Raw genomic sequence first — 15,278 nt, 5'->3', positions numbered from 1 at the left:
ATAGAAGCTTCTTAGAATCTGTCAGAATATTCCAGAGGAAAGAACTCATGTCTGTTTCACTTGCTTTGTTGAGCACATAGCACAGGATAAATGTTCCTTAGTAATGGATAAATATTCTTTACTTTTGATACAGAATAAGATACTTAAAATATTTAATATCATTTTTCCAAAGAATTAACTGTAGGAAATTTCTGATCGAGATTTTTAGTTTTAGTATGAAAAGTGTTTCTCAGGTCTCAAGTTTGACTGAAATAGCATTACTATTTAAAAACGTCTATAAACCTAAGCTGTATCACATGAAGATAAATATTAACTGGAATTATTCTCATTAAACAAAGAATTATTATAATATAGAATCAGTATTCAGGGGTTCATTTCTGGGAAAGAGAATTAGCTGTGCAAGAGAACATTTTTTATTAAAAAGTATAAAGCTGATTAATGGGGGCTCTAGTTACTTGTAGAAGGTGTTACCACAGTAGTCCAATTTTATCTAATCCACTGAATTTATTTCTTTTAAAAATACCAGTATAAGAACACAGGTTTAAGTCTTAGATATCTGAACTTGATAATGATCCCTAGGCACAATATGCCAGAAAAGAAATGTTTCCACGCGTTTCAAATAGTCTCGTCGTCTCACTCCATCAGCAAATGAGTATATGCATGGGCAAGTCAGAAAGGTCATCCATCCATGGCCTCGAGACACATGGTTTCAGGACACCTTGAACCCTTCTCACGCAGATTATACTAAGTCAGCCAAACACTGATGTAACTAATAAATGGAATAACCAACATCCTTTGCTACTTATTTTTCCCCTTGCACTCCAACCCAGGATAAGTCTAGAATTTTCAGTTTTGCTTATGTACTGATTTTACCTTCCAAATACAGTCCCTCTGCCCAGCCCTCAGAGCATGTTCACCTCATGTTGGGGAAGCAAGGTGCCACATGGTGACAAGAAACGAAAAGCTTTGGACCAAGCAACTGGATTAGCGCCTATTCACGCACCTCATGTCTCTCTCTGTACCCCTAGTACCAATAGGCCTCAGTTTCTTCACATATAAAATAAAGAACTGGGGCTAGCTGATGGAATGAGCCACATGCAGTGTGCTTTTACACCCCATTACTAACGTATTCATCACTTCCTTCAAGCTTGGACTCATTTTGAAGAGGAATTCTTCCAAAAATTGATGTTTTCATGGGAAAGTGGATAATGAACTATTCTGGGTTTAACACCAATTGAGGGAGTTCTAAATTGTTTCACTTAGGAACAGAGAATTTAAACTTAAAGTGCTATCTGTTCAAGAACTGTATGTGGAAGTATGTGTTTCATGTGACTGACAGTTAAATTAGTTTTCAGATTATTTTAACTTACTGTCTTAAATCCTGTTTGTTTTTCTTAGGATTTTTAAAAATTAATAAATATTTCATTTTATTAAAACAATTCAAAAATTGATTGTATTTATCAAATGGCTACAAGGATATATTCACATTAACACATTTTTACATGATATTTGTTTTATCCTTATATTTTCAGATTAATAAATTAAAAACATATTGTTAGAGTTCTGATATCAGAACCTGGATATATTAATGATTTTTTTCCCATTTTTAGATATACATTTTCAAATTCTGGAGATGTACAAGATAAGCCTTCATTGTTTCCTCATAAAAATAAAGTCTTATCTTCTCCAAAAAGAGACAGAGATTTGTACAATTCAGATTCAAGCATCTTGGCATCTTGGCAGAGACGAGCACTTTCCTGTTTATAACTTATCAGTCACACCACAGTTTTGGCAACTGCAAAGGACTTTTTACCAATTTTGGAAGGATGATTACAGAAAAGATATGTATGAAGCTTTCTTCAAAGACATAATGGGGTGTTATTTGAAGAAAATCATAAGATCCTACTGCCCCAAAATATCTTTCCCATATCTAGGACCTGAAATTTCCATCATAGTCATAAAAGATGAAAAACAGCATCTGAACTCAAGCTTTAAGTGAGCAGTGAAACACTAGTGCTGACACATTACCTGTTGCTTAGCAGAAAGCAAAACTTGGGGAAAATAGAATACAGGCATATGGGGTGGCTCAGAAAAAGAGGCTGAGGGAACAAAGATATCAGAGTAAATAGAGGTCACCACATACGAAACAGGAGTGGGAACTTGGGGGACAAGTGGAAATGGATTTCTTACTAAAATCTCCCTATGTTGATAATAGAAAACCAAAAGGGGAAGGAGGTGTTAGTTTAAAAAGCAAGTATTAAGAGGTACAAACTACTATATATAAATAATAAGCTATAAGGATATATTAAACAGCACAGAGAATACTGCCAATATTTTAAGATAACTTCAAATGGAGTATAATCTATAAAAATTTTGAATCCCTATGTTGTACACCTGAAAACTAATATAATATAGTAAATCAACTATACCTCAATAAAAATAATAATAAAATAAAGTATACAGGAAAAAAAAAAACTGTGCCTGTTCAGGCTATTTTGAAGTACTATTTCCCACTGAATAAACAGATGTTGAATGATTTTTTTAAAAAAGCAGTTACTCCCAACTGCTAAGTTTACATTTTAGTAGAAAAAAATGAATAGCATTCCTATAAAAATAAAAGAGCAAGTATTAAAGTCCCCAATGAACAGTATTTATAGAAGCATTCCTTTAATAAAAATCTACCCAGCTCCTACTGAGTAGAGATATTGTAAATACGATATTAATTAGAGGTTTCTTCTCTCAAGGATGTGTAGGCTGATAATTAAAATACAAAATAATAATGGCCAAGGTTGATGTGTGTACAGAGTGCTGTGGAACCCCAGCAAAAGCATCTACTTCTACCCTGGAGAACTTGGAAAGAGAAGAGATGCTGTGTAAGACGGTTCTTGAAGAGTAATTAACAGATCATTCAGAGGAAAGGAGAAGGCAGTGTGGATTGAAACAAGGGCTCAAGAAGGGAAATTTTGCAGCAATTAGGAAGATTTCAAAGATGGTGGAGGCTCTGAAATCAGATCTAAGTTCAAATCCAACAGCAGCTTTGAGAATTTAAGAAACTGCTTAATTTCTCTGAACCTTGTTTTTTCTTCATCTGTAAAATGATAATAACAATAACATTAGTAACATCTTCCTCATAGGCTGCTGTATATTTAAATGCATATCAAGTCTGTACTGTGGTCAATAAACTTTAATCATATATATTAGGTGCCATAAAAGTCCAAATGAGAGGCAATGATAGAGCTACGCAAGTGAGGAAAAGAGAGACCTTTCTGAGGGAGAAACTGTGAATTGGTCAGATAAGCGAAATAAGGGAGAGATCAAGGCTGATGCAAAGCTTCTAATTTGAGCATCAGGGCAGGTACAGATGTCATGAGCGGAGAGAGGCAGCCCGGGAAGGTGAGCAGGAGTGGGAGGCCTGCTGTGTGTGAGCATCTGCATGCCGTGCTGGGGACTCCAGAGAGGCCGAGTGTCTACACGCCATGCTGGGGACTCCAGAGAGACTGAGCGTCTACACGCCATGCTGGGAACGCCAGAGAGGCTGAGCGTCTACATTCCATGCTGGGGACTCCAGAGAGAGGCAGAGATGTAGATCTGGGAGATGTTAGCATGGCTGAGTCACTGACCACAGAAGGTCTTACAGGGAAACTGCAAAACAGAGGGTAGAAACCCAAAGCACTCAATCAAACCTTACAGAGGGACGAGGGGAAGATAGCGGAAGAGTAAGATGTGGAGATCACCTTCCTCCCCACAGATACACCAGAAATACATCTACACGTGGAACAACTACAGGACACCTACTGAACGCTGGCAGAAGACCTCAGACCTCCCAAAAGGCAAGAAACCCCCCACGTACCTGGGTAGGGCAAAAGAAAAAAGAAAAAACAGACAAAAGAATAGGGACGGGTCTGCACCAGTGGGAGGGAGCTATGAAGGAGGAAAGGTTTCCAGACACTAGGAAGCCCCTACGCGGGCGGAGACTGCGGGTGGCGAAGGGGGAAAGCTTCAGAGCCGCGGAGGACAGCACAGCAACAGGAGTGCGGAGGGCAAAGCAGAGAGATTCCCGCACAGCGGATCGGTGCCGACCAGCACTCACCAGCCCGAGAGGCTTGTCTGTTCACCTGCCGGGGGTGGGCAGGGCTGGGAGCTGAGGCTCGGGCTTCTGTCGGAGCGCAGGGAGAGGACTGGGGTTGGCGGCATGAACACAGCCTGCAGGGGATTAGTGCACCACGACTAGCCGAGAGGGAGTCCGGGGAAAAGTCTGGAGCTGCCGAAGAGGCAAGAGACTTTTTCTCCCCTCTTTGTTTCCTGGTGCGCGAGGAGAGGGGATTAAGAGCTCTGCTTAGAGGAGCTCCAGAGACGGGCGCGAGCCGCGGCTAAAAGCACGGACCACAGAGATGGGCATGAGACGCTAAGACTGCTGCTGCCGCCACCAAGAAGCCTGTGTGTGAGCACAGGTCATTATCCACACCTCCCTTCCGGGGAGCCTGTGCAGCCCGCCGCTGCCAGGGTCCCGGGATCCAGGGACAACTTCCCTCGGAGAACGCATGGAGCGCCTCAGGCTGGTGCAACGTCACGCTGGCCTCTGCAGCCGCAGGCTCGCCCCGCACTCCGTGGCCCTCCCTCCCCCCGGCCTGATTGAGCCAGAGTCCCCGAAGCAGCTGCTCCCTTAACACCGTCCTTTCTGAGCGAAGAAAAGATGGCCTCCATCGACCTACACGCAGGGGCGGGGCCAAATCCAAAGCTGAGCCCCGGGAGCTGTGAGAACAAAGAAGAGAAAGGGAAATCTCTCCCCGCAGCCTCAGAAGCAGCAGATTAAATCTCCATAATCAATTTGATGCACACCGCATCTGTGGAATACCTGAATGGACAATGAATCATCCCAAATTGAGGAGGTGGACTTTGAGAGCAAGTTCTATGATTTTTTCCCCTTTTCCTCTTTTTCTGAGTGGGCATGTGTATGCTTCTGTGTGAGATTTTGTCTGTGTAGCTCTGCTTCCACCATTTGTCCTAGGGTTCTATCCGTCCGTTGTTTTGTTTTGTTTTTTAATTTTTTTCTTAATAATTATTTTTTATCTTAATAACTTCTTATATTTTATCTTACTTTATTTTTTTATTTTAGTTTATCTTCTTTCTTTCTTTCTTTTGTTCCTTCTTTCCCTCCTTCCTTTCTTCCTCCCTCCCTCCTTTCTTTCTTTATTTCCTTCTTTCTTTCTTTCTACTTCTACTAATTCTTTCTTTCTACTTTTTCTCCCTTTTATTCTGAGCCGTGTGAAAGGCTCTTGGTGCTGCAGCCAGGAGTCAGTGCTGTGCCTCTGAGGTGGGACAGCCAACTTCAGGACACTGGTCCACAAGAGACCTCCCAGCTCCACATAATATCAAATGGCGAAAATCTCCCAGAGATCTCCATCTCAACACCAGCACCCAGCTTCACTCAACGACCAGCAAGCTACAGTGCTGGACATCCTATGCCAAACAACTAGCAAGACAGGAACACAACCGCACCCATTAGCAGAGAGGCTGCCTAAAATCGTAATAAGTCCACAGACACCCCAAAGCACACCACCAGACATGGACCTGCACACCAGAAAGACAAGATCCAGCCTCATCCACCAGAACACAGGCACTAGTCCCCTCCACCAGAAAGCCTACACAATCCACTGAACCAACCTTAGCCACTGGGGACAGACACCAAGAACAACGGGAACTACGAACCTACAGCCTGCAAAGAAGAGACCCCAAACGCAGTAAGATAAGCAAAATGAGAAGACAGAAAAACACACATCAGATGAAGGAGCAAGATAAAAACCCACCACACCTAACAAATGAAGAGGAAATAGGCAGTCTACCTGAAAAAGAATTCAGAATAATGATAGTAAAGATGATCCAAAATCTGGGAAATAGAAAAGACAAAATGCAAGAAACGTTTAACAAGGACATAGAAGAACTAAAGATGAAACAAACAACAATGAACAACACAATAAATGAAATTAAAAATACTCTACATGGGATCAATACCAGAATAACTGAGGCAGAAAAACGGATAAGTGACCTGGAAGATAAAATAGTGGAAATAACTACTGCAGAGCAGAATAAAGAAAAAAAGAATGAAAAGAACTGAGGACAGTCTCAGAGACCTCTGGGACAACATTAAACTTCTTCCAGAAGAGGAAGAGAAAAAGAAAGGGACTGAGAAAATATTTGAAGAGATTATAGTTGAAAACTTCCCTAATATGGGAAAGGAAATAGTTAATCAAGTCCAGGAAGCACAGAGAGTCCCATACAGGATAAATCCAAGGAGAAATACGCCAAGACACATATTAATCAAACTGTCAAAAATTAAATACAAAGAAAACATATTAAAAGCATCAAGGGAAAAACAACAAATAACATACAAGGGAATCCCCATAAGGTTAACAGCTGATCTTTCAGCAGAAACTCTGCAAGCCAGAAGGGACTGGCAGGACATATTTAAAGTGATGAAGGAGAAAAACCTGCAACCAAGAGTACTCTACCCAGCAAGCATCTCATTCAGATTTGATGGAGAAATTAAAACCTTCACAGACAAGCAAAAGCTGAGAGAGTTCAGCACCACCAAACCAGCTTTACAACAACTGCTAAAGGTACTTCTCTAGGCAAGAAACACAAGAGAAGGAAAAGACCTACAATAACGAACCCAAAACAATTAAGAAAATGGGAATAGGAACATACATATCAATAATTACCTTAAATGTAAATGGACTAAATGCTCCCACCAAAAGACACAGATTGGCTGAATGGATACAAAAACAAGACCCATGTATATGCTGTCTACAAGAGACCCACTTCAGACCTAGAGACACATACAGACTGAAAGTAAGGGGATGGAAAAAGATATTCCATGCAAAGGAAACCAAAAGAAAGCTGGAGTAGCAATTCTCATATAAGATAAAATAGACTTTAAAATAAAGACTATTAGAAGAGACAAAGAAGGACGCTACATAATGATCAAGGGATCAATCCAAGACGATATAAAAATTGTAAATATTTATGCACACAACATAGGAGCACCTCAATACATAAGGCAAATACTAACAGCCATAAAAGGGGAAATCAACAGTAACACATTCATAGTAGGGGACTTTAACACCCCATTTTCACCAACGTATAGATCATCCAAAATGAAAATAAATAAGGAAACACAAGCTTTTAATGATACATTAAACAAGATGGACTTAATTGCTATTTATAGGACATTCCATCCAAAAACAAAAGAATACACATTTTTCTCAAGTGCTCATGGAACATTCTCCAGGATAGATCATATCGTGGGTCACAAAACAAGCCTTGGTAAATTTAAGTAAATTGAAATTGTATCAAGTATCTTTTCCGACCACAACGCTATGAGACTAGATATCAATTACAGGAAAAGATCTGTAAAAAATACAAACACATGGAGGCTAAACAATACACTACTTAATAATGAAGTGATCACTGAAGATATGAAAGAGGAAATAAAAAAAATACCTGGAAAAAAATGACAATGGAGACATGACGACCCAAAACCTATGAGATGCAGAAAAAGCAGTTCTAAGAGGGAAGTTTATAGCAATCCAATCATACCTTAAGAAACAGGAAACATCTCGAATAAGCAACCTAACCTTGCACCTAAAGCAATTAGAGAAAGAAGAAAAAAAAATCCCCAAAGTTAGCAGAAGGAAACAAATCATAAAAATCAGATCAGAAATAAATGAAAAAGAAATGAAGGAAACGATAGCAAAGATCAATAAAACTAAAAGCTGGTTCTTTGAGAAGATAAACAAAATTGATAAACCACTAGCCAGACTCACCAAGTAAAAAAGGGAGAAGACTCAAATCAATAGAATTAGAAACGAAAGGAGAAGTAACAACTGACACTGCAGAAATACAAAAGATCATCAGAGATTACTACAAGCAGCTCTATGCCAATAAAATGGACAACCTGGAAGAAATGGACAAATTCTAGAAATGCACAGCCTGCCAAGACTGAATCAGGAAGAAATAGAAAATATGAACAGACCAATCACAAGCACTGAAATTGAAACTGTGATTAAAAATCTTCCAACAAATAAAAGCCCAGGACGAGATGGCTTCACAGGTGAACTCTATCAAACATTTAGAGAAGAGCTAACACCTATCCTTCTCAAACTCTTCCAAAATATAGCAGAGGGAGGAACACTCCCAAACTCATTCTACGAGCCCACCATCACCTTGCTACCAAAACCAGACAAGGATGTCACAAAGAAAGAAAACTACAGGCCAATATCACTGATGAACATAGATGCAAAAATCCTCAACAAAATACTAGCAAACAGAATCCAACAGCACATTAAAAGGATCATACACCATGATCAAGTGGGGTTTATTCCAGTATGCAAAGATTCTACAATATACGCAAATCAAACAATGTGGTAAACCATATTAACAAATTGCAGGAGAAAAACCATATGATCATCTCAATAGATGCAGAGAAAGTTTTCGACAAAATCCAACACCCATTTATGACAAAAACCCTGCAGAAAGTAGGCATAGAGGGAAATTTCCTCAACATAATAAAGGCCATATATGACAAACCCACAGGTAAGCTGTGACAAAGCGAGAGAGACGCATGGACATATATACACTACCAAACGTAAAACATATAGCTAGTGGGAAGCAGCCACATAGCACAGTGAGATCAGCTCGGTGCTTTGTGACCGCCTGGAGGGGTGGGATAGGGAGGGTGGGAGGGAGGGAGACGCAAGAGGGAAGAGATATGGGAACATATGTATATGTATAACTGATTCACTTTGTTATAAAGCAGAAACTAACACACCATCGTAAAGCAATTATACTCCAATAAAGATGTAAAACAAACAAACAAAACCTTAGAGAAAAAAATAACATACTAATGATTCAAATTCTCGTTGTAAGCTCATCATGATATTTGCAGTAACAATAATGATGGTTTATTGCGTTTTCCTCTGTGGATATGGTGCTAAGTGTTTGAATACATTATTCATTCATTCAACAAATAGTCTCAGAGCTCCTTCTGAATGCCAACCAGGTTCTCAGGTGAGAACCTGAGATGCACCAACAAACCTAGCAGAAGACATGGCTGCCCACATGGAGTTTGCACTGTCTTGTGTGACAAAACAGTAAACAAAGAATATCACATCAGATTACGACAAGTGCTACAAAGGAAGGAAAAGAAACCAATACGATAGAGAGCAGCAGAGGCAGGATGGGGACAGCTGGAGACAGCCGTCAGGGGAGCTTCTCTGCAAAGTTCATATGGTCCCCGCTCCCGACAGCCCTAACCGAGGCTGGGACTCCAAGGCTTTGCGAAGTTAAATAACTTTTTCAGTGCCTCTCGGCTAGAACCAAGATTTTTCTGACTCTCATACCTTAACCACGATAAGTACAGCCTCCCACAAACAAGCTAAATGGCAAGTAAATGCACAATAACCTAATATAGTAAAATACATATTCAAATGTAAAGTGCTATTACCTACACAGACGGTTTTAATATGGAAATGGTCACTATTATAGCTACCGCTAGTTACTGCTGCTAATAAGCTCGTACAGACTGGTTTAAATCATTGCTGATGCTTAGGTTTCTGCTAGAAAGAATTACCAGGCAACTGATTGAGGTAATGATGCCCAAGTTCCAATAATAAGATGAAACCTCTTCTCTTTAGTTAGCAAATACACTGTTGACTCCAGGAACTGAAACACACATATTGAGTAGTCAGCTTATGTTTATGAAAATGATGCAGGGGGAGACAGGAGAGGAACCAAGCCTGTCGAGAGGTTGGAGGTCATAGTACTTACCATGCAGCATCCCACACTGTCACTGCTGTCCTGGATGACAAATGAGCAGGAGGTCCAGGCTCAGCGCCATGGCCAGTCAGTACTAACGGCTAAATCTTCAGATTGAGAGCCTGGAGGAAAGGTGTGGGCAGAGAATGAAAATGTCATTACAAACACTAAAATACAAAGAAAAAAAAAGTGCTGAAAGAATCTAGATTCAATGGCCAAAAATTTAGAGAAAATAATGTAGGAAATCATGAGGGTATTTTAGGTTTTTTCACAAGCAGCATCTTTGTCATCTGAGGTCATTTTTAAAAAATCTATCAGCCATACATGCAGCAGCATTTGCCACTTTCTGAAGACACCACCCAACATCTGGCACCTACCACTGTCACGGTCAGTTTTGCTTAAAATTAGGAACCAGTCACTTAGGGCTTAGATCCTTTATCTAAGTATAAAGAAATGTGTTTATAGAAAGGATTTGACCAGTGGCGTTTTCAAATTTTAACACTTTACCAGTAGAATGCCTTAGAAAGAATAACTCATTTTCAAAAATCAATAAAGTCTTAGTAGTTTTCTGGTAGCATCTTTGGGATGCTCTACATATATTATCATGTCATCTGCAAACAGTGACAGCTTTACTTCTTCTTCTCTGATTTGGATTCCTTTTATTTCTTTTTCTTCTCTGATTGCTGTGGCTAAAACTTCGAAAACTATGTTCAGTAACAGTGGTGAGAGTGGGCAACCTTGTCTTTTTCCTGATCTTGGTGGAAATAGTTTCAGTTTTTCACCACTGAGGACGATGTTGGCTGTGGGTTTGTCATATATGGCCTTTATTATGTTGAGGAAAGTTCCCTCTATGCCTACTTTCTGGAGGGTTTTTATCATAAATGGGTGCTGGATTTTGTCAAAAGCTTTCTCTGCATCTATTGAGATGATCATATGGTTTTTCTCCTTCAATTTGTTAATATGGTGTACCACGTTGATTGATTTGCATATACTGAAGAATCCTTGCATTCCTGGAATAAACCCCACTTGATCATGGTGTATGATCCTTTTAATGTGCTGTTGGACTCTGTTTGCTAGTATTTTGTTGAGGATTTTTGCATCAATGAATTTGGTAAAGTAGCAGGATACAAAATTAATGCACAGAAATCTCTGGCATTCCTATACACTAATGATGAAAAATCTCAAAGTGAAATCAAGAAAACACTCCCATTTACCATTGCAACAAAAAGAATAAAATATCTAGAAATAAACCTACCTAAGGAGACAAAAGACCTGTATGCAGAAAAGTATAAGACACTGATGAAAGAAATTAAAGATGATACAAATAGATGGAGAGATATACCATGTTCTTGGATTGGAAGAATCAACATTGTGAAAATGACCCTACTACCCAAAACAATCTACAGATTCAATGCAATCCCTATCAAACTACCACTGGCATTTTTCACAGAACTAGAACAAAAAATTTCACAATTTGTATGGAAACACAAAAGGCCCCGAATAGCCAAAGCAATATTGAGAATGAAAAATGGAGCTGGAGGAATCAGGCTCCCTGACTTCAGACTATACTACAAAGCTACAGTAATTAAGACAGTATGGTACTGGCACAAAAACAGAAAGATAGATCAATGGAACAGGATAGAAAGCCCAGAGATAAACCCATGCACATATGGTCACCTTATCTTTGATAAAGGAGGCAAGAATATACAGTGGAGAAAAGACAGCCTCTTCAATAAGTGGTGCTGGGAAAACTGGACAGGTACATGTAAAAGTATGAGATTAGATCACTCCCTAACACTATACACAAAAATAATCTCCAAATGGATTAAAGACCTAAATGTAAGGCCAGAAACTATCAAACTCTTAGAGGAAAACATAGGCAGAACACTCTGTGACATAAATCACAGCAAGATCCTTTTTGACCCACCTCCTAGAGAAATGGAAATAAAAACAAAAATAAACAAATGGGACCTAATGAAACTTCAAAGCTTTTGCACAGCAAAGGAAACCATAAACAAGATCAAAAGACAACTCTCAGAATGGGAGAAAATATTTGCAAATGAAGCAACTGACAAAGGATTAATCTGCAAAACTTACAAGCAGCTCATGCAGCTCAATAACTAAAAAACAAACAACCCAATCCAAAAATGGGCAGAAGACCTAAACAGACATTTCTCCAAAGAAGATATACAGACTGCCAACAGACACATGAAAGAATGCTCAACATCATTAATCATTAGAGAAATGCAAATAAAAACTACTATGAGATGCCATCTCACACTGGTCAGAATGGCCATCATCAAAAAATCTAGAAACAATAAATGCTGGAGAGGGTGTGGAGAAAAGGGAATACTCTTGCACTGCTGGTGGGAATGTGAACTGGTACAGCACTATGGAGAACAGTATGGAGGTTCCTTAAGAAACTACAAATAGAACTACCATATGACCCAGCAATCCCACTACTGGGCATATACCCTGAGAAAACCATAATTCAAAAAGAGTCATGTACCAAAATGTTCATTGCAGCTCTATTTACAATAGCCCAGAGACAGAAGCAACCTAAGCGTCCATCTTGAGATGAATGGATAAAGAAGATGTGGCACATATATACAATGGAATATTACTCAGCCATAAAAAGAAACGAAATTGAGTTATTTGTAGTGAGGTGGATGGACCTAGAGTCTGTCATACAGAGTGAAGAGTGAAGTAAGTCAGAAAGAGAAAAACAAATACCGTATGCTAACACATATATATGGAATCTAAGGAAAAAAAAAAAAGGTCACGAAGAACCTAGGGGTAAGATGGGAATAAAGACACAGACCTACTAGAGAATGGACTTGATATGGGGAGAGGGAAGGGTAAGCTGTGACAAAGTGAGAGAGTGGCATGGACATATATACACTACCAAACGTAAAATAGATAGCTAGTGGGAAGCAGCTGCATGGCACAGGGAGATCAGCTTGGTGCTTTGTGACCACCTAGAAGGGTGGGATAGGGAGGGTGGGAGGGAGGGAGACGCAAGAGGGAAGAGATATGGGAACATATGTATATGTATAACTGATTCACTGTGTTATAAAGCAGAAACTAACACACCATTGTAAAGCAATTATACTCCAATAAAGATGTTTAAAAAAAAATCAATGAGGTCTTCAGAGTTCAGGAAAAATACTGTTATCCACTACTTTACTTGAGCCTCAAAACAATCCTACCAGGATGAATTTTTATCCCCGATATGTGAGAAGGAGAGTAGTGAGACCCAAAGAGCACATGGGCCGGTGGCTGAGTGGTGAGGTTCTAACATGCGAAGAGACATCCAGTAGCAGGTGGTAATAGGAACTGCCCTGCACAGGTACGGGGTGAAGTAAGTGACTTGATGGATTCAGACTCCCAGACCGCTATACCTGGCAGGTCACCGTGAGCCTAAAAAGCTAGTTATTAAGATAGAGCATGGGATTTTAGAGAATAACAGCATGTGAGAATCAAAATGGAGGAGATCTGTAGATGGGATACAAGAGAAAAATAAAATGAAATACATAGGGGAAACAGAAGAAGCAGTATTGTAAACGCAAAGAGCAGTGGCCTCAGATGACAATCGCTAGAAGGGAGGAGGGGGAAATGAAGAAATAAGCCGCATGCAGAAGTGCTATGAGAGTAAATAAGCAGTGCTTATAATGATAAACACCCTTCATTAGAGAGCTTCCATTCTTAATAAGGAAAGGAAACTTTTCAATACACGAATGGAATCTGCCAGATCTAATAAACATACTTAGTTCATACTTAGTTTGAAACTTATCCTGTAAAAGGAATGGTATATAGAAAAAGGTGGGAAAACCTACTGGATAATTTAACTTCTTGACAGGACTACAGCTCATCTTGCTGCTTCTAATTAATAATGTATTTAGCTATATTATTAGACACTTAGATGTGTTTTTCTGGCAGCAACGGTGACTGAGTTCTTTCTCACAGGCCTTTGCTAGTGAGAAGAATAATAAAAGACAGTTAAGGTAAATATAGTCTGCTTTCATGCTGTAAGCATGGGCTGTCTGATAACACCCCAGCCCTTTGGTGATTTATACACAAGTTACATCCCAAGTAACTAATCCTAAAATTAGACTGTACGTGCTAGCTCAATTTTTATGTCTCAGTGTGGCAGTTTGTTTCTAGAGTTGCCACAAATGAATGTTACTATTAGCTTAAAGCTTTGGTAAAACGTGTCATCAATGCTTATTCTTTGAGAAGAGGAAAAAGAAAAAAAGATACTGAGGTTCTGTTTCCAGAAAAAAAAAAAACTTGGAAGCTACTAGGTGCCAGGCACTGTGACAGTCATTTTGCATTTCTTATCTCATTTAAGTCTCACAATAAATGTGCAAAGAAGTTATTATTAACTACATTTTAACCTTGAGAAAACTAAGCTTCAGAGAGATTAAAAACTTGTCCAAGTTCACTCAAGGAACCAAGAAACCAAGCCAGGACTAAAACTAAGAACTTTCTAACTCTGAAATAACCGCTCTTCCCATAAATCAAATGAGATTTTGCTGATTAAAGACCAAAATTGCAACTTCTTTCAGTCACATGCTTAAAATTAGCCTCTGAAATTGAGGAGACTCTTTTGTGACTGAGTAATGACTGATTTTCTTAATAAATCTCAAAAGAGATATTGTCATCATTCAAATTGTATTGTAAGGATGGTCACAGTCATCATCCTAAACACAGACAAGTTAGAAAGTTCTTTCTATGCAATATGCAAGAGTTATTGATACGTGCACTCTGATGCACATTCTAAGAAAAAAAAACATGGAGACTTAATTTTAAAAGATATTAGTTTTCAGTAATTCCCTATCTTTCCAAAGGCAAGGAAATTGTTCAGAAAAACTGAACTGAATAATCTGAAGTTTTTGAAATGAGCACCCGTTCAGAAAACAGGACGATGTTCAGAAATCATCACGGCCCTTCTCGCTTGCTAGACTTCTGTGGAGCAGTCTCTCACCCACTGCAGCGTCACCAATCATCTACCCCCCGTCTGAGATCTCCACCTGAACTCCAGACAGGAACTGTGCAATGGCACCACTCTTCAGAGCCCCCATGTACCCTCACCCTCTTTGTCAGTTATTGCACTAAAGATGTAATACATTATCATCACCCATGTTCAGTAACTGTGAAAAGTGGGTGGTCTGAATCCCATTTTTCAGATGACGAAACTGTTACTTACCTGAAGTCATAAACCTAACAACTGATGGAGCCAGGCAGCAATCCAAGCCCAGGTCTTTCTGATTCCAAGGCTGATTCTTGTCCCTCTCGCCCTGACTGCCTCTCCGTATAACTTCCAGTTCCCACTCGTGGGTCCAGAGCTCTCCTGATCTTTTCTGTGTCTATAACTGAATGCCACTTTTCCTCCTTATAATTCATCTCTGCTTTCTTTTCCTCCTGGATTCTTTATGAGGATGAAAGGCATCACTTACCAGCTG

The sequence above is a fragment of the Leucopleurus acutus genome, assembly GCF_964270905.1.
Source record: "Leucopleurus acutus genome assembly, chromosome: 2".
NCBI classification, from domain to species: Eukaryota; Metazoa; Chordata; class Mammalia; order Artiodactyla; family Delphinidae; genus Leucopleurus; species Leucopleurus acutus.
This window is presented reverse-complemented; position numbering follows the sequence as displayed.